Source organism: Oryctolagus cuniculus, chromosome 8, assembly GCF_051225735.1.
Source record: "Oryctolagus cuniculus isolate XC-2025 breed Fujian yellow rabbit chromosome 8, ASM5122573v1, whole genome shotgun sequence".
NCBI classification, from domain to species: Eukaryota; Metazoa; Chordata; class Mammalia; order Lagomorpha; family Leporidae; genus Oryctolagus; species Oryctolagus cuniculus.
Window position 1 is genome coordinate 11,381,260 of NC_142874.1, and position 24,157 is coordinate 11,405,416.

Consider the following 24,157-nt stretch of genomic DNA (forward strand, 5'->3'; position numbering starts at 1 on the left):
TCATGGTTAACCTAGACTTTTTCCTGAGCTCCTCTTTTCTCTCTTCCAAATCACCCTCTCCTCATATGCAAATGGTAAACTATCCAAGAAAATTCTCTTCTTTATTTGCAGCCTGGTTTCTGTCTTCACACACAGTGTAGTGGATATAGCCCCTACTGCCCTGTGTCTCCAATTCAGAGTCCCAGATGGTGCTACACAAAAAATAAAGAAAATATCTACTCAATCTTTACAACATTGCCTTTTATACTTCCCATTTGTTCTAAAGTTTTAGATCCCTTACAAAAGTATACACATTTCAGAAAAATGACTAAACCTTACCTGAAACTTAGTCCTGCTGTTGCCTCTTTCTATGAAAAAGAGCTGAAGATTCAGACCATGCTGGATCGAGCTGTAGTCTACTTCTTGTGAGCCTAATTTCTTCTCTGTTTTTTTTTTTTTTTCCTCCAACAAAACCATAGGGTATAGCTGGGCCCAGAAACTCAGGATTGATCATAACCCAGAGACTCTACAGTGGAAGTCCGGAAGCCCAAGGAAGCTCCAGTATTCACGAGCTACACAGGGATAATCTGGGTGCCGGGGAACTTACTCCATAAGAATGGCAACTCAGTTTTGAGTTATGTAGCAAGCTCTAGCATAAAGGAATGGGCTACATGGTGATCCCAGCTAAGCCCGGCAACTCCGGCCCCCAACTGCTGGGCCACATGGTGAAACTCCAGAAGCCCAATGAAGAGCTTCAGGACAGTTCTTCACGAGGGGGGGTGGAAGTAGGGGAGCAAGTTCTCCCTCTTCGAATGGCAGAGACATCTGTCACAGTTGATTCTCTTTCAGAAGGTGCACTGGCCCTCATTAAAATTGGCCACAGCTTGACCCCCAGACCTTAAAAAGGCACTGGGGTCCACCACTGCCTTTGAAACCAGGTTTAAGGGGTGACCATACCCCTGGCACATTAGGAGAAGGCCTGTGAGAAGAGACTTTGAGATGACTGAGCTTGGGTTACACAGCGTGCGCCAGTTAAGTCCGACAGCCCAGGAAGGAGGCTATATGGTGAGTACCAGTTAAATCTGACAGCCCAGGGGAAGGCCACATGCTCTTTCCCAAGGGGGAAACAATCACAGAGGTCTCACCCAATGCCTCATTTCTCCTCTAAACTCTTCAAGATGCGAAACTGACTCTATTTCCTGATACTCTCCACTAGTTTGGTCCCCAGATCTTATAAAAGGAATGACTACCCACTCTTCTGTAATAATGCCTGACCACAACATAGAGGACCAAGAAGCATAGCCAGAAAATTAGAGCTGAAACTGTGATATGATTTTGCAGCTAAGATCCACTTGGCTGTGAGCCCAGTAAATGGGCAGAACTCTCCCTTTCAAATCAAATAAAGGGGCAGATAGGAAGTTTCACTGATGACCTCAAAACTTTTAGACAGCTTGTGTCAAGTGGTCACCACACTGGATCTTGCCTGGAAAGACACAGTTCTCATGGTCACTGTCTTAACTCACAGAGAAGAAATAGTCAGCACGTGACTGAGACTCCAGATCCCTAGCTCAGGCCACCCCTGATGTTAGAGGGAAACGGAAAGTCAGAGAAGGGACCAAGCACCCCCTTCACTGACATTCTAAAGGCTGTATCACAGTCTAACAGAGAGAAGGAACAAGCGTGGAAAAATGAGCAATGTAAGGATGGGTGGCAGGGCCAACTATTAGCTGCTTTTCACACTGATGTGCTGTCAAACACACCCAGCACGGCCAGCCCACCTTCAATAGAACCTGTTTCTCACGCTGGGAGCCAGGACATTGGACAAATGGTTGCTGTGTCAGAAGTCAGCTTCTGGCCGGCACCGTGGCTCACTAGGCTGATCCTCCGATTTGCGGCACCAGCACACAGGGTTCTAGTCCCAGTCAGGACGTCGGATTCTGTCCCAGTTGCTCCTCTTCCAGGCCAGCCCTCTGCTGTGGCCAGGAGTGCAGTGGAGGATGGCCCAAGTCCTTGGGCCCTGCACCCCATGGGAGACCAGGATAAGTACCTGGCTCCTGCCATCGGATCAGCACGGTGTGCCAGCTGCAGCACGCCGGCCGCGGCAGCCATTGGAGGGTGAACCAACGGCAAAAGAAGACCTTTCTCCCTGTCTCTCTCTCTCACTGTCCACTCTGCCTGTCAAAAAAAAAAAAAAAAAAAGAAAGAAAAAGCCAGCTTTTGAGGAGCCCTGTTAGCTCAGTCAAAATCTGGGTCACTAAAAACAGAACTGCCCTGGGGTTGAAGGCTCCCCCATGTCAGAATCAGAGGCCCTGTTGGCCCTAAGATGAGAAAGCACTTCACTCCATCCAGCTTCCAAAGCCAACCACCACTACAGAGGGGACAGAGTCAAGGTTCACTGCTGACATATAGCAGTTGGGGACCATGAATTTTCTTTTAGGGGCAGTAGTCACCTACCCTGACAACTTCTTGTTGAGGTCAGCTCTCCTCCCAGTCCATCCAGGTAACTGGAGTCAATGGGGTGCCTTCCATAAAGAGGTTCGCAGCTCCCCTGTAATGTCTCTTGCAGTACCCCATGTGAAGAGATAGATCTGGGCCTCACACAAACCTGACTATCCATTAATGTCTATCATTGTATTAAGTCTACTCCCTGTCTCCTTTCAGTCCCTATTTACATGTAAAAGGGTTAGGGAACAGGAAGTAAAGCAAGAGCTAACCTGGACAGTGCTGCACCTATTTGGGCAGGCTCATGGAGAACTTAAATGATCTATGTCTTTAGTAGGTGGGACTATAATTCATTGTGTTGATGAGACTCTAGTCTTGGGCATTAAATTAATACCCTTAAATTCCCAACAGAACTGCTGGGTATCCAAGAAAAATCACAACTGCTCTCTCAAGAAGTAAACTGTTTAGGGCTCATCCTCACATTTGGGAAATAGAGTCTGGTCCCAGAGAAATTACAAGTCATGCAGAAAATTCCTACCCCTGCAATGTTAAGACAGCTTTAGGTACTTCTCAGACTAACAGTTTACAGATCTCTAAGCACAGGGAAATAGCAAAGCTCTGATACAGGTAATCAAAAGCAAAATAGCACAGGGACTCCACCTTCGGGAAAGAACAAAATACAGTGTTCGCTCGGTTGAAGGCTGTGATGACTAGGGCCCTTGCACTAGGACTGCTGAACCCAGACCTTCCAAACAGGCAAGCAGTTAGATAAGCTACCTACTGCCAAATGGGGTCTATGTGCCATTCTCTCTCACGTTCTTGAAGAACGCGTGTTGTGGGTCAAACTAGACAGGTATCAAACCATATTCACCATTTATTGGATGAGGCCAGATAACCCAAGGGTCAGGGCAAGCATGGTTGGAATTTTTAACCCAGTATTAGATCGTGGAGACCCTAGTTGTTGTCCTCTTGTTGGCCTGGGGCTCCCCTACTCTTACTCCTCTTTATGCCATTTGTCTTTAGTGAACCAAAAGGTTCACATTTTGTCTCCAACAGAATAAAAGCTGTCTAGTTCCAGATGGCTGTGAATCAGGGCCTCCAGTCCATCCTGTTGGATGATCTGCTTGCTGTGGGACACACGAGACCATCTTTTCCAAGGCTACCCTCAAACACCATAGAACAAACAGCAAGGAGAGAACACCCATGTGCCGCCTTGAAAAAAATACATGCGAGGGACCTGGATCCTTGCCACCCCCATAAGATTATGAGTTACTTCTCTTGAGGGGAGAGTGTTAAGGCAGCTAGGTAGTCATTAGCCTATGTGTGTATAAGATGCCAAAGAAAATGGGAATTCTTGTGAGATGGAAGGAGGAAACCACCACACATCAATATTCCTCTCTTTGCTTGGTAACTTCACTGGATGGGTCTCTGGTATTCTGCTTGAATGAGGGCAGAAATACAGAAGAAGACCAGCATTTACGAATCAAAAGTCTTTTCACTGCTCAATTTCCTGGTTGAGTAGATCCCCAACCCCCTCTAAGGGGAAACATAGGGGAATCTAAGTGGACAAGAGTCACAACTGATCTCACAAAAACACACCCTTGTGTTGAACTCCCCTTGATAAGAAATGCACCTGAAATGGCTGAAGTAGGTTAAAGATTCTCCAAGTTAATACAAATAATCAACAGTTCCTATACACTAAGTTGATCTCCTGTATATAAAGATAATTGAAAATGAATCTTGATGTGAATGGGATGTGAGAGGGAGCAGGAGATGGGAGGGTTGTGGGTGGGAGGGAAGCTATGGGGGGGGCATTGTAATCCATAAGCTGTACTTTGGAAATTTATATTTACTACATAAGTTAAAAAATAAATAGATAAATAAAAACAGTTCCACCCTCAACTTCACCCTTCTGACTCAGAAAGTAAGAAAAAAAAACTCTTTGTAATATTGAAGTTTCTACCTCCTTTCCACCCTGCCTCTGCCAATGGAACCTGCAACATATATAACAAATAGGATAACTTACTGGGCAGGCATGTCCCTTTTAAATATGCATAACCATTCCCAGAACTTCGGTGAAACTTAATGAATACATATGACTTCCCTAAAAGTAAAGTCTATAAATATGTGTTTGTTCATCAGAAAGCCTGGTTTTAATCCCAAGACTCCTGGCTTGCAACTCACTCAGTTCCTTTCTGCTTACGGATCAAACCATGGTTTTAATGTTTCCAGGGTCATACAGGCCTCACCAAGTACTCAAGGGAATTTTGCCTGATTTACAACAAACATATTTCACCTTACCTTATTGGGCTTATTAAATGCCTGTTAGACTGACACACAGCTGCACCTCTCTGCTAATTTCTCAGGAGGAGCTATTCTATTTTAAATATCTGTTGGGTCCCATAACGTAATAGGGAGAATGGTCACTAACTGACCAGGTGACTTTCTCTTCGGTGAGCCCCAGAGGCCTCGATACTAGAATGTTGTTCTTCAACATTTTATTCCACAATTCCTTCCCTTGCTCCACAGTATCTTTTGTTTGCTACAAGGTTTCCTAGCTGATGATACAAACATTATTTCTGAAATGTTTATATGAAAGATAGATGGACAGCAGGGCCAACAAAATACATGGCTCAGGAAATAGTAAGGAAATATTTCTAATATTGATCAAATTTTAAAGATAATCTGTACTAAAGATATAATAGAGAGAATGCACATACCAATAAGTCATCATATATTTAAGATGATAAAATCACTTCAAAATATTTATAAATATTGTTTAAAAATCATTTCAACACACCACTCTTAATGGCTTATTATCTGAAAGATCCATAACAATTAAATGAATTATTAGAAAACTTGTATAAGCTTGAGTTTTGGTAGAAAGATAATCAGACTATTTCTTTAATAGAGAAGCTGATAGTTTTCCAAGTCCCTGGCTAAAGAAAAGTATTAGTCTTATATTTATCAAACCTTTTAATTTGTAAAAGATCTATTGCTACAGAATAAAACACAGACTGAGAAATATTTAGAGGATTATCTATATTCCACTTTAATAGTACCTTTAGGTATGGATTCTTTGAAACTGCAGTCAATACTTGTCACTCCTAGTAGCTCATGCTTCCCCCCCCCCCCCCCGGGTAGAGTTACAGAGAGAGAGAGAGAGAGAGAGAGACAGAGAGAAAGGTCTTCCTTTTGTCATTGGTTCACCCTCCAATGGCCGATTCAAAGCCAGGAGCCAGGTGTTTCCTCCTGGTCTCCCACGCGGGTGCAGGGGCCCAAGCACTTGGGCCATCCTCCACTGCACTCCCTGGCCACAGCAGAGAGCTGGCCTGGAAGAGGGGCAACCGGGACAGAATCCGGTGCCCCGACTGGGACTAGAACCCGGTGTGCTGGCTCCGCAAGGCGGAGGATTAGCCTAGTGAGCCGCGGCGCTGGCCAGCCCCAGTTCTTTTTTAAAACATCTGGTTATTACATCCAAAACCTAATTAAATTTCTATTTTTTTTCTACTGACACAAACACCTCATTGCCATCAATTCTGATGGCTTTCTTTAAATCTTAGTTACGCGTGAAGCACTTACTCTCACTGTGTGATACCTTTGGTCACTCCATAAACCATACTTTTCTTGTTTGACATTGCCCCTTCTGTTTCTCTCTCTGTATTAAGTCTCCTCTTTTTCTCTTTTCCACTCTATTGTAGGTATTTCTAAAGACCAGAGACGTTGCAGCATTTTTACCACAACCCACGAGAAATGTGTTTTATAATATGACTTAATACACATACATGCATGCACACACACAATGGAAATAACTGAAATGGAAATTTACAACAGAATTCTTCTCTTTATTAGTTGCAAAACACAGTTACTGCTTTTTTATTCTGTTCAATTCTTTTTCTCTCTTTTTAAAAAATAACATCAATCAAAAAGTACTACTTTCTGCAGTTGGAAGAACCTCTCCAAAACGCCGCTCAGTGCTTTGTGCTTGACATAGGGACAGGCTTAAAAAGATGCCCATCTACAATACGAACAAGCTGATGAGTTTCATGCACAGATTTTTAGTAGTGTTAAAGAAGAAAATTTATTTAAGAAAATGTATTTTTTTTTATTTTTGTGATCTCTGCAAGGGAAAGAGAGACGGACAGAGAGGGAGACTCTGACACCAAACCCCTGTGCAGTGTATGGGGTACAGATGGTTGACATCATCAGGTCCTGGTCTCCCACAATCTCCCAGCCTCTCTCCCTTAGCTGAAAGTTTCCTTCTCCCGCTTTTATGATTGCAAATCAACCTCTCACTAAAATTAGTTCACTGAATTGAGGGAATGATACAGCTGGCTGTACAACATTCCTAATCACCAGACCCATGAGGTCATTTATTTTCCTTAAACATGATATCTTAGCATTCAGTCTTGAGGGCTTTCTTTCCCAGGAACCCCAAACTCCGAGCAAAAATTAACTGCCACCTGCACCCAGCCTCCAGAGTAAGTAGAGCCTACTTTGCCATCATCTAAATTCCCTAAACGACATGATATTGCCAACCAACCCAAGGAGAGCTGTGAACACTGCACACCGACCAGGAAACTGGACATGAGCTGAACAGGCACCTCTCAGCTCCAACTTCAGTCTAAAAGAACTTTCACCCCTAACGCCTTGGAAAGCCCTGGAATTAAGTGATAGATACCTGGCTCCTCGCTCAGCACTTTGCAATAAATACAGCTTTTTTTTTTTTTTACCACCCTGGCATTTGGCTCACTGGTAAGCCAACCCAGTTGTTAGGGTTCTACAGCAATTTTTCCAGTGTCAGAGGTGTTCCAGAACACTTCCCAAAATGTACACAACACTCATGTTGCACCAGACTGAAGCCAGGAGCCCAGAAGTCCACCCGCATCTCCCACATGGGTGGCAGGAACCTAAGTTCATGAGCCGTTGCCTTCTACCCGTAAGGATGTGCATTAGCAGACTGTTGGATCAGAAGTGGAGGAGGTGGGACTTGAACTGGGCATTCTGATACAGGATGCAGGCATCCCAAGTGGTATGTTAACCACTGTACACCACGCACACACCCCAGAATATGTACTCTTAAATAGAATAAAATGTAACTAGTGTCTCCACTAATGAAAGACTAAAAAACATTCCTTAACTGGCTCATTTTAAAATTGAGCCAATTCCATATTTTAAATAATATTCAGGAAGCCTTAAAGATATTGATTTATCTTCAGATAACTATTATTTATTTATTTTTATTTTTTTGACAGTGAGAGAGAGAGACAGAGAGAAAGGTCTTCCTTTGCTGTTGGTTCACCCTCCAATGGCCGCCACGGCCGGCGCACTGCGGCTGGCACACCATGCTGATCTGAAGCCATTTGCCAGGTGCTTCTCCTGGTCTCCCATGGGGTGCAGAGCCCAAGCACTTGCGCCATCCTCCACTGCACTCCGTGGCCACAGCAGAGAGCTGGCCTGGAAGAGGGGCAACCGGGACAGAATCTGGCTCCCTGACCGGGACTAGAACCTGGTGTATCGGCGCCGCAAAGCGGAGGATTAGCCTATTGAGCCACGGCGCAGGCCCCATTATTTCTACTTTAAAAAACAATTGAACTGAGTTCAATGATTCTAAAACACTATTAAAATGTTGTTTTTATAAGCTCTAGGTTGAAATTCATATGGAATTAATTTAGTAATGTCCACACAGACAATGGAAATTTCCCAATTTTTAGACTACAGATTCCAACAGATTTTATTAAAAGTGATTTCAGTGAGTGAATATCTCTTGAGTTTAATTCAGGAGAAAATTTAGGGCACTTTGGTAACCACTTCTCTCTACCCCAGTGATTAAAATTGGTGGAATAAGAAAATCTACTGGGAAAACCAAAAATAAATTCATTAGAAAGTTCAATCAACAACTAGTTAGATTTTTTCATACTGAAAATTCCACATTTTGTACATATATATGCAAAATCCTATTTATATGACTTACAAGTCAAGACCTGACCAGCCCAAAAGGAGGACACACCTTGATGGTCTTATATTTTGACCACTAATATAATAAATTTATATTTAGATATGTATTTTATCCTTCTTTATAGAGTACAGGTGAAGCTAAATATCATGTACAATATAAGAATTTTAAAAACTTCCATTTATCTGAGTGAAATAAGCCAATCCCAAAGGGACAAATACCACTTGTTCTCCCTGATAGGTGACAACTAACTAAGCACCAAAAAGGAAACCTGTTAAAATGAAATGAACACTATGAGAAACGGTGACTTGATCAGTTCTCACCCTGACTGTTGATGAGCAACTTGATATGTTATCCCTCTTAGTATTTTTTGTTTGTTCTACTTAATACTTTTGGATGAATACTGTAATCAATACACAATTCTTCTTAAGTACTGAAACTTAACTGAAAAGTGATCGCTGTTAAATATAAGAGTGGGAATAAGAGAGGGAAGAGATGTGCAATTCAGGACATACTCAAGCTGACTTACCTCAAACGGTAGAGTTAGACACATACCAGGGGATTCGAATTCAATCCCATCACGGTGGCATGTACCAATGCCATCTCACTAGTCCCAGTGATCAATTTCTATTCACAATTGATCATAATGATAGGACTAAGAATCAAAGGGACCACATAAACAAGACTAGTGTCTGCAAATACTAGCTGATAGAATAAAAAAGGGAGAGAACAATCCACCATGGGAAGTGAGATACACAGCAGACCCATAGAATGGCAGATGTCCTAAACAGCACTCTGGCCTCAGAATCAGCCCTTAAGGCATGCGGATCCGGCTGAAGAGCCCATGAGAGTATTTCAGGCATGGAAAGCCAAGACACTCTGGGGGAAAAAAAAAACCTAAATGAAAGATCTCTGTGAGTGAGATCCCATTGGAAAGAATGGGTCATCAAAGAATTAGGTACCTTTCTCTGAAGGGAGGAGAGAACTTCCACTTTGACCATGTATATCATGGTATGCTAAACTGATTTTCTGTATATAAAGAGAATCAAAAATGAATCTTGATGTGAATGGAAGGGGAGAGGGAGTGGGAAAGGGGAGGGTTGCGGGTGGGAGGGACGTTATGGGGGGGAAGCCATTGTAATCCATAAGCTGTACTTTGGAAATTTATATTCATTAAATAAAAGTTAAAAAAAAAACCTTCCATTTATCTTCTTTCATGATTTAGCAAAATATAGTTAATAAATATTTTATAGTAGCAATATTACATTTGAATCTAGAAAACAGTAGCCAAATGAGTGTTTTACAATAGAGAAATTGTCTTTAATGAATAATGTGTATTTATGAACATATAAAAACATCTTAATTAACTAAATTCCAGTCAAATTTGTTTTTTTAACTTTATTAAATAAATATAAATTTCCAAGGTACAACTTCTGGATTATAGTGGCTTTTTCCCCCCATAGCCACCCTCTCACCTGCAACCATCCCATTCGCCACTCCCTCTTCCATCCCACTCTTCATCAAGATTCATTTTCAATTATCTTTATATACAGAAGATCAATTTAGATTATATTAAGTAAAGATTTCAACAGTTTGCACCCACACAGAAACACAAAGTGTAAAGTACTGTTTAAGTACTCGTTTAGGATTAAATCACAATGTACAGCACATTAAGGACAGAGATCCTACATGAGGAGTAAGTGCACAGTGACTCCTGTTGTTGATTTAACAATTGACACTCTTGTTTATGGCCTCAGTAATCACCCTAGGCTCTTGTCATGAGTTGCCAAGGGTACGGAAGCCTTTTGAGTTCGCCAACTCCAATCTTATTTAAACAAGGTCATAGTCAAAGTGGAAGTTCTCTCCTCCCTTCAGAGAAAGGTACCTCCTTCTTTGAAGACCTGTTCTTTCCACTGGGATCTCACTCGTAGAGATCTTTCATTTAGGCCATTTATTTTTTTGCTAGAGTGTCTTGGATTTCCATGCCTGAAATACTCTCATGGGCTCTTCAGCCAGATCCGAATGCCTTAGGGCTGATTCTGAGGCCAGAGTGCTGTTTAGGACATCTGCCATTCTATGGGTCTGCTGTGTATCCCGCTTCCCATGTTGGACCATTCTCTCCTTTTTAATTCTATCAGTTAGTAGTAGCAGACACTAGTCTTGTTTATGTGATCCCTGAAGAATTTTCTACTACTGTCAAAACATTTTGTAAATTAAGCCATTTTGGATGGAAACATTTCTAAGACTTCTTTGTCTTATAATTTTTTATGCATGCAAAGAATATATTTGATGTCTGGATAATTTGGAAAACTTCATAGAGACACTTCTTAAGTTTTAGTAGAATTAGTGTCTCAAGGCTCCTACATCTGAGCTTGTGCCTTCTGCAGCAAATGACTATGAACTACTGTTATTTTCTCCTATGTATCTGTTGATTATAGGGTTTATTTTTTTCTTACTCTGTTTACTTAGCACTTATGTTTCCACTACCATTTCCCATTTATGTTTAATTTATGATGAAGGCTGTCCTGTTATCTTTCATAATTTGTGGCTTCAAGTTCTATCTAAATTGGTTCATCAAGGCATAGTGAGTACATACTAAGTGAGAGACAAGCTGGCTATGACATGATCAAAGTGCTGTAGCTTACCGCAGAAACTGTGGGACACCTATTTTGCTTGGATAAAGGTCTAATTTTGCTTATTCACTGGTTTCTGTCCATTTAGGTAACTGAGCCATGACATGTTTTAAAACACATTCTTTACCCATAATCAACCTACAGTCCAATTTTCATTATGAAACATTCAGTATTTTGTAACGTTTTCAACTGCAGTGTGTAGAAAAAGAAGTATCCTTGGAGGTCCTCCTGATCATGTGGTTTGCCAGGACTCTAGGTAGACAGTCTTTGGCATCTTTGATTTTCCTGCTGAATTACACAGTGTTCTGATTGCTCTGTCAGGAAGCAGTGCATTACCAGCAATTCAAGCACACTTTGAGTAAGAGTAACTGTTTCCACAAAATTTGAAAATGTCCTGTACTTGAAGACTTTGGTTACCCATCCATGTGATGAGCCGACAACATTTTCAGTAACAACCCCCGAGCATTGTTAAGTACTCATGTAAAAAGACAACCTCTTAAAAATTTTAATCAGAGAATTTTTATAACTTTTAATATTTTTAAAGTAGATCTTTTTATCTGAAAGATAAAGTGACAGAGAGAGGAAAAGACAGAGAAGAGAGAAATCTTCCACCACTGTCTCACTACTCAAATGCCCAAAACAGCCAAAGCTGGGCAATGCCAAAACCAGGAGTCAGTATTCCATCAGGGTCTCCTGCATGATCATCAGGAATCCAAGCACTTGGGCCCTCATCTGCTGCCTCTCAGAATCTTTGGAAGGAAGCTGGATGAGAAACAGTGTAGCTAGAACTCAAACCAGCACTCCAAGATGGCATGTGAGTGGCCAAAGTAGAAGCTTAATCCACTGTGCCACCACAGAATTTTTTAAAGAAAAGTAACGTGTCTATACGTCATGTTTGTTTCATATTTCTGTAACCTCCTTAGCAATCTTAGAGAGCTTAATGTTGGTTTCATATTGATGAAAATCTTGCTGACAATGCCTTACTTCTTTTTCTAACAATGATAAGTGCGTGATTGTATATTTCAAGAGGAGTAGGTATTTGGCCTGGTGGTGAAGATGCCAGTGGTGACATTCATGTCACAGTTTAACGTGCAGGGGTTCAAGTCCAGCTCCACTCCCAAATGAACCTTCCTGCTACTGTCCGCCCCAGGAGACAACAGGCAACAGTTCAAGCACTTGGGTTCCTGCTACTCATTTGGGAGACCTGCATTGAATTGCTGTCTCTGTCTGCATGGTTCAGCCCTGGCACTGGTGGGCATTTGGAGAGTGAATCAGTGGATGAGAACTCCATCTGTCCCTCTGTCTCTGTTCTTCTATCTTCTTTTAAAGAAAAAAAAATAAGTATAGCAGGAAATAATCTTCAATTTAAACACTCAGAAATTCATGAATTCAATCCACACTTCTTAAGTACTTTATAAGTGCTAAGCACTGATGTGGACACTGGGCTTACTGGATGGGTAAGACAGACTTAGTCCTCTCAAGCACACTTAATAAGACCCAGGAGACCAGGATCCAAGTCCAGTGGGATTGGCATGTTGCTGTTCTCTAAGATTGCTTTCTCAATGAGATTCCTCAGGTTCACTTTCAGCTCGTAAGTTCTAGGTTTTCCCAATAGAATTTCAGTAGAAAACCATTCACAAGAAACGATCATTAAGTACTCCAGCATGTGGGAGTATCTTGACTTTGTTTTATTTGGTTCCACTTTGAAAGAAGATGGCTTTTCATAACGTAAATTGGTGTCTGGCTAAGTTTCCAGAACCAGTTCCAAATACACATATGTTCATTTGTTCAAGAACAAAGTTAAGCATATTGGCTACTATAATCGGTTGTGTATCTCATAAAATTACCTTGAGAACAGTTAATTCTGAACACTTTCTTATCTCAAAAATCACATAACCTACTTAAGTAGAAAATGTAAAAAAAAAAAAAAAATTTCAGCAAAATTGTTAAGAATTTCTAACAGTCAAGCCGGTGCCGCGGCTCACTAGGCTAATCCTCCGCCTTGCGGCGCCAGCACACCGGGTTCTAGTCCCGGTCGGGGCACCGGATTCTGTCCTGGTTGCCCCTCTTCCAGGCCAGCTCTCTGCTGTGGCCAGGGAAGGCAGTGGAGGATGGCCCAGGTCCTTGGGCCCTGCACCCCATGGGAGACCAGGATAAGTACCTGGCTCCTGCCATTGGATCAGCACGGTGCGCCGGCCGCAGCGCGCCGACCGCGGCGGCCACTGGAGGGTGAACCAACAGCAAAAGGAAGACCTTTCTCTCTGTCTCTCTCTCTCACTATCCACTCTGCCTGTCAAAAAAAAAAAAAAAAAAAAGAAGAAGAAGAATTTTTAACAGTCCTACAATATCATTTGAATATATTTGGCACTAAAATCAGAAAAATTCCAGTTCCATTTGATATTATTATTCAAAAATGAATATTGTCCATGAATCAAGTATTAACAAAAACGAAGATATTTCCATTCCTATGATGTGTTTTACTGAGTAGGACATACCATTATACTTATGTGTCTTAAAAACTTTATCATTTTTCATAAATATTTTTGGAAAAAAAAAAAAAAAAACAAAGGAATTGTTCCTGAATCTTTTACTGGAATCTAAAGCTTACAAAATGCCATTAGTGGGGCCAGCGCTGTGGATTAGCGGTTAAAACCATCACCTCCAGTGCCGGCATCCTATGGGGGTGCTGGTTTGAGTCCCGGCTACTCCACTTCTGATCCACTCTCTGCTGTGGCCCGGGAGTGCACTGGAGGATGGCCCAAGTGCTTGGGCCCCTCGTACCCACATGGGAGACCAGGAGAAGCACCTGGCTCCTGGCTTCGGATCAGTATGGTGTGCCGGCCACAGTGGCCATTGGGGGGTGAACCAACGGAAAAGGAAGACCTTTCTCCCTGTCTCTCTCTCTCACTGTCCATTCTGCCTGTCAAACAATAAAAAATAAAAAATAAAAAAAGACGCAATTAGTTCAATTCTTCTGAATACAAGTTAAAAACTTGGCATGGCATTTGCTGTAGAAGTTAAGAAGCTCCTTGGGACACCTGCAACCCACATCCTGCATTGAAATATCTGGGTTCAAGCTTCAGCTAAACTCGCCATTCCAACTTCCTTGCAATGTGCATCCTTAAAGGCTGCAGGTGATATGTCTAGTATTTGGGTCCCTGCCGCCTACATGGAAGCCAGGATTGAATTCCCGGCTCCTGGATTCGGCCTGGCCTAGCCCCATTTGTTGCAGACACGGGAGAGGGAACTATTGATGGAAGATTTTTGTCTCTCTCTCTCTCTGTCCCTCTCTCTTTTTCCAACTCTCTCTCTCTCTCTCTCTCTGCCATTCAAATAAATATATTAAAATTTCTGAAGAATTCAGAATCACAATAGAACATTTTCAATCAAATTTCATATCCATTTTATAAACAATGGGTGGACAATGTTGAAATTATTTTCATTTTACTAAAAATATACTCTATCAAAGGCTGCACATGTTTTTATAACTATGTTCTTTAATTCTATCTTCATCAGTTTTCTTGAATCCTCTGGGAATCCCATGAGTAAAACCACATTTATATATCTCCATGTGCTTATTCAATCAATTATCATGAAGTCTTTAATGGAAAGCTGTGTCTATAATCCCTGGATTGGCATTAAGATGAAAATGTAGAAGCTGCCCCAGGGAACTGAAAAATTAGCAGGGAAAGCAGACATAGCTCACGCAAGCACAAGGCAGACAGTAGTGAAGACAGGACTGAATTACTTAAAATCACTCGGAGAAGGCAAGGCTCTGAGAGCTTTGAGCTATGGTTTCAATTTTGGTCTAGGAGAACGACATTCTGAGATCCTGGCTGAAGATCACAAAGACCTTGGAAAAGGAAAACATGTATCATAAAAATGAACAACCAAAGGAGATCAGTGTGATGGGTGGGACAGTTTTGTAGAAAGGAGAGATCTGGATAGAAAATCACACAAGTTGAACTTCAGTGTGTAGTTATTGAGGAATCCCTTAAAATTAATTAGAAGAGGAAGCATACAGCAGAACTACATTTCAGGAGGTGTTTCTGAATACAGAAAAATCAAGGAAGAGCTATGTGACAAGAACAACATTCAAAACCAGCTATGACATGACCCAACCAATTAGATCTTAAGCTAAAGTCCGACAGAATTATATATATAAAATATATATAACATATATTATAATATATATATTTTTACCTAAATATATATATATGTGGTGGGAGTTCATTGATTTAATGCAAAAGCAAGGAAGAGAACAGGCTGAAAAATGAAGACTTGGTGACTGGATGACGTCTCCCTTGACAGAAATACGAAGCAAGGGTAGGCATTTGGCAGAGAGGCCAATGTCACCACCTGGGATGCCTACATCCCATATCAGAGTGAAACCAAATTCTCGTGCAGTACTTGGAATGCAGGTGCTAGGTACCATCATGTCCCAGCTTCCTAGCATTCATCCCTTCACTTAAAATGTCCTTGCTCTGCCTTTTTTTTTTCTTTTGATGCCAAATCAAACACTTACTAAAATTAAGTCACAAATTGAGGAAGTGGTACAGCTGGCCCTACAAGATTGTAATCACAAGACACATGAAGTCATACCCTTCAACAGATAACACTTTGATGATAGGTATTGTCTCAAAGGGTTAGTGTTAATAGAATTCCAGTTCTGAAAGTAACTAACATCTGTACATAGCCTCCAGGCTGACAGAAACACACCTAGCAATCATAAAAATCACAGGAAAAACATGGTATCATCCATCAAAGAAAGGCCATGAAGATCACCAACCAACCAGCAACCTGGATACCTGCTAAACATGCACCCCTCATCCCAACTTCAACCCAGAAGAACATTCATTCCTAGCCCCTGGGAAGCCTGGGAATTAAATGGCAGCTGCCTGGTGCCTTGCTCCGTGTACTCCATAAGTTTTGCTCTGCCACCCAGTGTCAGTGATTGGCTTTCTGTGCATCAACCCAGTAGACCCAGTTTTGGAGGTCACATAGCAACTCTTCCAGCCAGTGTCAGGCTCTTCTGTATCAAGAGTGCCTGGGTTTGAGTTCCAGCTCCTCTGCTTCCAAACCAGCTTCATGCTGATATGAATCCTAGAAGGCAGCAGGTGATGGCTCAAGTATGTGAATCCCTATCACCCATGTAGGAGACCCGGATTAATATCCAAGATCATGACTGTAGTGTGGCCCAGCACTGGCTACTGTAGGCACATGAAAAGTGAACCAGCAAATGGAATCTCTCTCTCTCTCTCTCTCTCTCTCTCTCTCTCTCTCTCTCTCTTCAAATAACATGAAAGTAAATAAATAAGAATTTATAAAGAAGTAGAAATCCTGGGGAAACGAGAGCAGAGAAGGAAGGACCAGCCATAAGAACAGGCAGTTACCCTGCCCAGCATACATAATTCTAAATATATGCACTTCATGTTATCTCATTTCACCACTTACAGCTAAAGCTGGTGAGACGGGGGCAGTGTCAGGAATTTGCCTAGGATCCCAGCTGTGTCAGGTCCAGAAAAGACAATCGGTTCAGTTTGTCATGCTAAGCTAGAGGAAGAAGAGTAAAATTTAGATAATGGTACTGCCAACCCTTGAAAAAGCTGAAACTTCAGTATGGCTCCAGAGTGGCTAATTGTGCCAAAAGCTCAAAACTGAACACAGCAGACTTCCATTTGTTGACTTGAGGTCACACACATACTCTGCTATGCTTTATATTCCTGGCATAAACACTCTGTGGTTTTTCCCTGGACAAGTTTCTGTTTCAACTTCCAAGACAGACAGCCTTAAAAACATCTCCTTTCAGCAATCCGACCAATGAACAGTGACTTGCATTCAGTTTTTTAAAAAGCACCAATCGTGACTGACTGCTTTCCCACAAGCTTGCGTCTCCGATTTGCATAGTGGACAGCAGCGAGAACCTGGTCAGGAGATTTCTGTCTAAGGCAGCCTGTCTCTCTATCTTGGAAGCACACTTTCCTTTTATACCAAAGGCTGCACCTCCCCAGTTTGCAAATTGCTTCCTGAAATTTATCTGAAATTATTTTGGTGAATTTTCCTTGGTCGTATCTAGTACTAATTTTGGGGCACCCAAGAGAGGGTCAGCTGCATCATATGCAAGGTTAAAGGTAGAAGGTTCTAGCCTATCAAACGAGAAGAGACAACACAGAGAGAAGTAAGGGGAAGGGAGGACCAACGAAAACAGAAAGCAACCGTGTTTCAGACCAGATGTACAATGAATCATCACAACTTACAAATCTTTATTTCTTAACTTATCAGGTTTTTTCTCACACAGCCAAGAAGATGCTCAGACTGTGAAAGATAGACGAGGTAAATTCTGTATCGTATGATACAGACCAAGTAGTGTCAGCATTATTTTGATCTCATTGTGTAAACTAATGAATAAATTTAGATGATTTTCCACTTATCACATACATTATGTTTTAAAAATGTGGTGGTACTTTTTATGTTTTTACCTCTTTAAATTATGCAAATGGAACAAATTTCGTGTATCTCATACATACAGTTTTAAGAGCATAATGATATTTCTCACCATACCATCCCTCTCTCCATCACTGCTACTCTCCCGCCTCCTTATTTTTCTTTTAATTTTTACAAGGACATACTTTCAATTTTCTTTATAGACACAAGCTTAACCTCCCAATAAATACATAATTCAACAAGTAGTAAGTAGAAAAACCATGGTTAATTATATTTTGACAATGTATTTCTCATCCTAGAATTATTTCAGGTTAATTAAATAATTGAATAATTCATCCTACATCTCACAAAACATGAAAAATTAGCTTGTTTTCTTAAATTGTTTAATAATCAATCATATTAGCTGTTGTAAGTATAGCAATGCAAGTTTTAAAAAATTACTTCAGGGGCCGGGGCTATGGCACAGCGGGTTAAAGCCCTGGCTTGCAGCACCAGCATCCCATGTGGGCACTGGTTCAAGTCCCGGCTGCTCCGCTTCCAATCCAGCTCTCTGCTGTGGCCTGGGAAAGCAGTGGAAAATGGCCCAAGTTTTTGGGTCCCTGCATCTGTGTGGGAAACCTGGAAGAAGCTCCTGATTCCTGGCTCCTGGCTTCGGATCAGCTCAACTCCAGCTGTTGCAGCCATTTGGGGAGTGAACCAGCAAATGGAGGACCTGTGTGTGTGTGTGTGTGTGTGTACCCTCTGTAACTCTGTCAAATAAACAAAATAAATCTTTTTTAAAAAACACTTGAATCCATAGAAAGGGGATGGTAAAGATTTTTTAAAAATTTTATTTTTAATTATTTGAAAGGCAGAGTGATAGAGAAAGAGACAAGAATGGGAGGCAGGGAAAGAGAAAGAGAGATTCCTTTCACTGGTTCACTTTCTCAGTGGACGCAATGAAGGGGCCTAGGCCAGGCCAAAAGCATCATCTTGATGTCCCAGGTGCTTTAGCAGGAAGCTAGACGGGAGGCAAAGAGGCAGAATTCCAACCAGTGCTCTGATGTGGGGTGATAACATCGTAGGTGTGGCTTAACTTGTTACACTACAGCACTGGCCCCAATGATAAAGCATTTTAATGATACTGACCAGAATAAAAAGAGAGGAAAACAATGCAAAAGGAAGATGGAGAAGACAATGATTAAATCAAGTTACTCCCACCTACCAGAGTCTCCACAGCTGCACTTTTGTCCCCTATTTCAAATGGAGCTGATTCATGATTCCCCACTATTTTTTTTTTGGTTTTGTTTTCATTTGAAGATAATGCATTGAAAATACTAAGGTGATAATTTTTTTCTTATTGACATCTAATAGACCCACAAAAATGATCAAGAAATACTTTACACTGAACAATTATTACTAGTGTAAGGATTTAACAAATTAAGGGTTTGTGGCAAATGCATATTGTGATTTAAAAAAAACTATGCATTGAATTCACAATTATTTTGTACCAAAATCAATACAATTTTTATTTATATAAAAGAGACAAATTTCAAATATTTCATATATACACAGCTTTAAAAACATAATGATACTTCTCATCTAACACTCCCATCTCCTTCCTCTCTCCTTTCTTATTTTTCTTTAAATTTTTGCAATGACATATTATCAATTTACTAATAACCACAAATCTAGTAAATAAAGAATTCAATGAATAGTAAGTAGAAAAACCACTGTTTCTCAGGAGTATAAACTAGTAGGGCTATAAATAATAATCAAATTTAAAAATGTGAATTTCACTCAAATATTACATTTTTTTGTACTCTGTATATTAGTAACCACAAATCAGGGAAAATATATGATATTTGTCTTTTTATATATGGTTTATTTCACTAAGCATAATGATCTCAAATTGCATCCTTTTTGCTGTGAAAGACAAGATTTCATTCTATGGCTGAGTAGTATTCTAGCATGTATAAATATACCACAATGTCATTATTCAGTTATCAGTTGATGGGCATTTGGGTAGATTCTGTATCTTAGCTATTATGAATTGAGCTGGTATAAACTTGGGGGTAGAGATAACTCTTTCATATGCTGACTTCATCTCCTTTGAGTAAATTCCCAGGAGTTGGATGGCTGAGTCTTATGATAGATCTATTTTCGTATTTCTGAGGAATCTCATATTGTCTTCCATAATGGATGTACTAGTTTATGTCCTCACCAATAGGGTATTATTGTACCTTTTTCCCTACATCATCTCCAGAATTTGTAATTTTTTTTTTATTTTTGGATGATAGCTGTTATAAACTGGGGTGAAGTGAAACCTTCTGAGGGTTTTAATTTGCAATTCTCTGATGGCTAGCTATCCCTAGGATATTTTCATGTGTCTATCAGCCATTTGTATTTCATCCTTTGAAAAATGCCTGTTCATATCCTTAGCCCATTTCTTAACAGGGTTATTTTGTTGCTCTGGATGCTAATTGATTATGCAAATATTTTATCCCATTCTGTCAGCTGCCTCTTTACTTTGGCACTTCCTTCTCTGTACAGAAGCTTCTCACCTTGATGTAATCCCATTTCTCTATTTATACTTGTATTGCCTGTGATTCTGGGGTCTTATCCAAGAACCCTTGCCTATGCCAATGTCTTGCAGTGTTTCCCCCATGTTTTCCTCTGTAATTAGACGACTTCAGTTCTTGGATTTAAATCCCTGATCCATTGTAAATGGTTTTTTGTAGAGTGTAAGGTAGGGATCTTGTTTCACACATCTGCATTCAGAGATCCAATTTTTGCAACAATATTTGTTGAAGAAATTGTCCTTTTCCAAGGGAGTGATTTTAGATCCTTTGTCAAAGAACAATTGGTTGCAGTTGCTTAATTTCTGGGGTATCTGTTCTATTGTTCCACATGTCTATTCTCGTACTGGTACCATGCTGTTTCGATTACAACTGCCCTGTAATGTCTTGAAATCTGGTGTTGTGATGCCTACAGCTTTTCTTTTATTGTTTAAGACTGTTTTAGCTATTCAGGATTTCTTTTGATTCCATACAGATTTTAGGTTTTTTTTTCCTATATCTGAGAAAAATTTAGATTGGGATTATCCTGAATCTGTAAATGCTTTGGGTAGTATGGACATTTTGAGGTTACTAATTCTTTGAATCCCTGGACATGGAGGATTTTCTATTTTTTTGTTTCTTCTATTTCTTTCCTTAATGTTTTGTAACTTTAATTCTAGAGATCTTTCACATCCTTAGTTAAATTTATCCCAAGGTATTTAAATTCTTTGTAGCTATTGAGAATAGAATTGATCTAGCCACTTATTTCTCTGTGTTGATTTTATATCCTGTAGCTTTACCATTCTTATGAGTTCTAATAATCTTAGCAGAGTCCCTTGGTTCCCCTAAGTAAATGATCATGTCATCTGCAAACAGGGATAATTTGACTTCCACCTTTCTCAATTCTATCACTTTGATTTCTTTTTCTTGTCTAACGGCTCTGGCTAAAACTTCCAACGTAGTAATGGTGAGAGTGTGCACCCTTGTCTGGTTCCAGACCTTAGTGGAAATGCTTCCAGCTTTTCCCCATTCAGTATGATGCTGGCTGTGGTTTCGTCATATATTGACATGACTGCGTTCCTTCTATACCCAGTGTGCTTAGGGCTTTTATCACGAATAGTTGTTGTATTTTATCAAATACTTTCTCTGCATCTATTGAGATAATCATATGGTTTATATTTTGAATTTGTTAATGTGATGAATCACATTTATTGATTTATATATGTTGAACCATCCCTGCAACCCAGAGATAAGTTCCACTTGGTCCGATTGAATGACATTTCTGATGTGTTGTTGGATAGCCAGGATTTCTACAAACTTTCTGAGCTATGTTTGTATAGAATGTTCCCCCAGATGCATGTCACTGTGTACAATGAAATATTTAGGATTAGCACTCTGTTCTGTTCTCTGTCATAAATTTCTAAAATGCATTTCGTTAATAAAACCTGTTTGAGGAGTCTGTGGCCCATGATGCGCCATCTGGATCTGGGCTCCACCTGCTGCCATCTTCTTCCCTGGGCAGCTACACAGCACCCTCACTGCACCCTGCGGTGGGAGAATCTTGCTGTGCCTGGCACAGAGGCTTCGGACTGAACCAAAGGAAAGAGGGCTGAGGGGAAGGAGGTGGCCCAGGGCTCTGCCGTCATGAAGAGTCAGGGTCCAGAAGGTGGTATATCCTCTGTTTGCGAAAATGCCTAAGAACTTTGGCACTGGAAGAGACAGACAGCCCAGGAGGGACCTCGCTGATTTCGTCAGACGGCCCTGCTGCTTCTGGTTGCAGAGGTAGAAGGCCATCCTGCACAAGCGACTGCAGACGCCTCCTGTCATCAACCAGTCCACCCAGGCCCTGGACCTCCAGACAACCGCTCCACGCTGGAGCCACCTGAAGTACAGGCCAGAGATGAAACAAGAGAACAGGCAGAGGCTGCTGACCTGGGCTGAGAATAAAGATGCTAGCAAAGGGGAAGTCCTCACCAAGACTGCCCGTCCTCCGAGCAGGTGTCAACACTGTCACTACCTGGGGAGGGAACAGGAAGGCCCAGCTGGTGGCGACTGGGCGTGATGTGGAGTCCCCTAAACTGGTTGTCTTCTTGCCTGTCCTGTGTTGGAAGATGGGGGTCCCTGATTACATCATCAAGGGAGAGGCCCGGCTGAGGTGCCAGATCTACAGGAAGACCTGCACCAGTGTCACCTTCCTGCAGGTGAACCTGGAAGACAAATGGGGCTCTGGCTAAGCTGGGGGGGCGGGCATCAGGACCAACCACAATGACAGGTATGAAGAGATCTGCCGCCACGGGGGCCCCAAAGCTGTGGCTCGCGGTGCCAAGCTGAAGAACTCACCATGAAGCTGGATCAATGTGCTCCCTTGAATGTTCTCCACGCTCCCTCCCCACAAAAACACCTGCTTGAATTTGCTCTTTGCTTAACGTGACATAAAGTCCTTTCTTCTTTAGTCCCATTTTAAACACAGAATATATAATTATATTTACCAAATTCAAGCTCACAATGTTTTACTTCTAAGATGATAAACAGAAAAAAAAAATAGGCTATGAGGTTGAGAACACTTGCGGATGCTTGGGTGCAGTGAAAGACAATGCCTGCCTGGCAGCCTCCCTTTCTTGGCAACTCTCCTACTCAAATCCTGCTCGGCCCGCAGATGCCCAAAGGAAATTCACACTGAAACAATGATCACTTCGGTATTTTAAGTTCTTCTTTTACAGATGTGAACAGATGTGCTTCCGCATCTAAGCACCAGGTTGATGGGAAAGGCAAACTGCTCCGTGTAGTATCCATAAAACAAAACCTTTTATTACTGCTTCCTTTATAATTCACAGGGATTTAAAAAATTCAAGACCTGCTTTAAATGGAGCCATTTCTGTCTTGCCTTACCAACACTTCCAGCAGAATTCTCCATATAAAACTGCAGCATATCATAGCTGTGTGCAAATAAATAAAATCTCAATGAGGTAGAAATCAACCTGGAAACAAAAAGCAGACATTTCACAACTGACAAAACAGTGAATTGACAGCTCAATGATAAAGAAGGCATATAAAAAGTAATTGAATAATTTTTGTTCAAAAAAGAAGGCACACAGGACCAATAGATTTTTTAAAATTATTTTATTGTTTAAGAAGTCAAGATTTAGCTTAGATAAATAATCACAAAATAAAGAGGTAGAGGAGGTAGATTTCAAGTTAGTGGTAATATGATTACTAATTCTGAAATGAGTTAGAATTTTTTTATCCTGCCAAAATAGGATGCAAAATAAAATCACCAAAAGAGATGATTAGCCTCTATAATCTAAGCGATATAATCGAGTTGACTATAGAAGTACGTACAATTGAAGCCAGTGTTACTCTGAATGCAGCTAAACCTTTGGCTTGAAGCATGTGCTGATTTCTTCCCCTCCTACACTAAACCGTAGAAAAGATAGGACAGACATGTTTCATTTTCATGTTTTAAATTTTCCTGCTTTATTTTCACTGTATTTTAAAGGCAGAAAGACACAGAGACTGACTGAGGGTGACAGAAACAGATCTTCCATCCACTGGTTCTTTCCCCAAAATACCTGTGACAGCCAGGGCTACGCCAGGCTGAAGCCAGAAGCCCGGAACTCCATGCAGGTCTCTCCTTAAGGTGGCAGGGCCCAAATATTGTACCATTTTCCACTGCTCTCCCAGGCACATTATCATCTGTGCAATTATGAAACACCCAAGGCAGGCTATTTTATGAAGCAAGGATTATTTTGATTTCCGGTCTGAGGGTGCAGTGACAAGGGGCCACATCCGGTCATGAGCTTCTTGCTGGAAGAGTCCCAGGTGGTCCCAGGCATCACAGGGCAAGCAGCAGGGACTGCCTGTGCATCTGGGTGCGTCTCTGTGTCCTCTCTCTCCCTTGCTTATAAAACCACTGGGATCAATCGCAGATGTTGCACCCTAATGACCTGGCTCTTAACTTCCAAACACCAGAGTTGCATAGTTTTTCACCTCCCATAATGCCTCACAATGGGGGTTGCATTTCAAAATATAAAGCCTTGAAGACACTCAAACCATACCCAACCATAGCAGAAGCCTTGGCTTAAGGAGTTACACCTCAAAGTCAATGCCATTTGAGAGCCAAACACCTGAGAAAGTCCAAGACTGTAAAAACAAATCAGTAACTTTTC

General features: G+C 41.2%; 1 protein-coding gene and 1 pseudogene across 9 annotated transcripts in view; one reads left to right on the forward strand and one right to left on the reverse strand.

Moving 5' to 3' along the window:
• Positions 1–24,157, reverse strand: part of MARCHF1 (membrane associated ring-CH-type finger 1) — a 973,853-nt gene that overhangs the window by 792,703 nt on the left and 156,993 nt on the right. The window lies entirely within an intron of this gene.
• On the forward strand, positions 979–22,336 carry LOC100349031 (large ribosomal subunit protein eL8 pseudogene; annotated as a pseudogene).